The following is a 2131-nucleotide window of genomic DNA, read 5'->3' as shown; positions in this document are numbered from 1 at the left end:
ACATGTACGCATGAATATGTATACATACACAATTAATATTTGTTATTTAAATATTAAATAATTTCATAATTTTTGTATTATAAACTTGCTGAAGTACTCTTATTACTAACAACTGCCAATTGAAATCAGACACATGCGCGCGCGCGCGCGCGCGCACACACACACACACACACACACACACACACACACACACGACTGTCAATTTGTATATATAAAGGGAAATATATCAGGGATTAAAACGAGGAAAAGAAGAATTTGCATGGCAAAATTGAATTCTAATTTTATAATTTAATTTCTGCGCTCAAGATGATATCAATCTCTGATTTTTTCTAGATTATCTATTATTGAAATCTATTATTTATTTTAATTATTTATTTTAAAAGCAAAATGTATTACCTATATGTAGGAAAAAGATATTTTAATATGGATTTTACGAATTAAACAATTTGCAATTTTCTTGCTCCAATAAAACGAATTGCACAATGATGTCATTAACAAATTAGAATAATTTAGATATATCCCACAGATATAACGGGCAATAGATAAGCGGCAGTATATCTTACGCATATATTTACTAATGCGTAATTTGTAAACAATCACAGCTGCTTAATTGAATATAATTAATGTATAAAGTACATTGTACTATCATAATCAATTCAAATTGTTATTATTCGTGCTTTTATTTCTGTTGTTATTATTATTATTATTATTATTATTATTATTATTATTATTATTATTATTATATTAATGTAACTATTATGTATATTGTAAGTATCGACGCTGATGTCGTCATTCAAGTGCAAAAAGAACTAAATATTTTTATTTTGCGTATCTTATTTTACATATCACAATTTTAAGTGGTAGAATGATAAATTTTTTAAACTCTTGCATTAAAATGACGGCATTATTATCGATATATTCAATGAATATATCGATTATCGATATGAGTTTGTAATATGCTCGGCTACGTTTGCTATTTTATTTTTTCTTCCGTTGAATACAGGGTGGATCGAAAATCGAGATACTTACATAAATAATGATGGACAAAAAGATAATTTTTTATTGATATGAACAATTCGGATGTAAAAACATAATTTTTAATTTATGATAAAATCATAAAACCTGTTCCTCTCGAAAGTCAAAGTTACAGAAACTAAATGCTTTGCACATTAAAAAGCAATATTAATATCGAAAAAATAATCATGTTATTTTTAATCTCTGAAAATAATAGACCTAGGATGTATATAAGAAAAAATGAAAAACATGATTTATTTGTATTTGTTATGCTTGTATGATAATGCTTGTATTATAATGAAAAAGTTTATATGTTAGAGATTTTATGTGTCAAATTGCTTTGAAAAGATCAAAGCTATATCAAAATATTTATTTTTTAATTTAAAATTATTTCATCAGAAAATCGTCTTCTTCCATGCGCGTAACTGCAACAGAATTTTTGGACTACCCTGTATTTTGAAGAGAAAGAACGTCTTATTGTTAGTAATTTCTCTCGATAATGATAATTCAGAGAAATCCGATGATAATCTGATCGGATTATTTTACTTAAAATAAGGAAGAAATTTTTGATGTGGCTTCCAATTCTTCCATCCTTCTGTACTTAGTAAATGTGCCGATGTTTCTTGTAAACGTTATTATATTATATTACGCGCGCATGCGCGTAGGATCATAATATTCTCTTTGTAATAACGCCCATCAAAACGACTCCATTACATACGACCATTCGTTCCGGGACAAATCTGTGCACGATTCAAGGATCCGAGAATCCATAGGTTTAAGTATCTGAAAAATTAATAATAATTTAGAGGAATTAAAAAATCCATGGATCTCTCTCTCTCTCTCTCTCTCTCTCTCTCTCTCTCTCTCTCTCTCTGTCCGGTCAAGGAGTCGACAATATTAGAATCGAAATCTATTATTCTGAAATCCAAGACTGTAAGAATGCAAAAGTCCATTAATCCATCGATATTAAGTGCAATGATCCAACACTGTTTTGTGATACTTAAAAAATTCACGTTAGCGTAGTAATCTATGATCTAGAAACTAAGAATCGTGGATAGGACGATTGAGAAGAATTTATTTAAGATATTAGAAGGATTGGAAAGCTATTAAAAATTCA

This window comes from Atta colombica, unplaced genomic scaffold (genome assembly GCF_001594045.1).
Source record: "Atta colombica isolate Treedump-2 unplaced genomic scaffold, Acol1.0 scaffold307, whole genome shotgun sequence".
Taxonomy (NCBI): domain Eukaryota; kingdom Metazoa; phylum Arthropoda; class Insecta; order Hymenoptera; family Formicidae; genus Atta; species Atta colombica.
The sequence above is the reverse complement of the archived record's forward strand: the minus strand, read 5'-3'. Positions refer to the sequence as shown.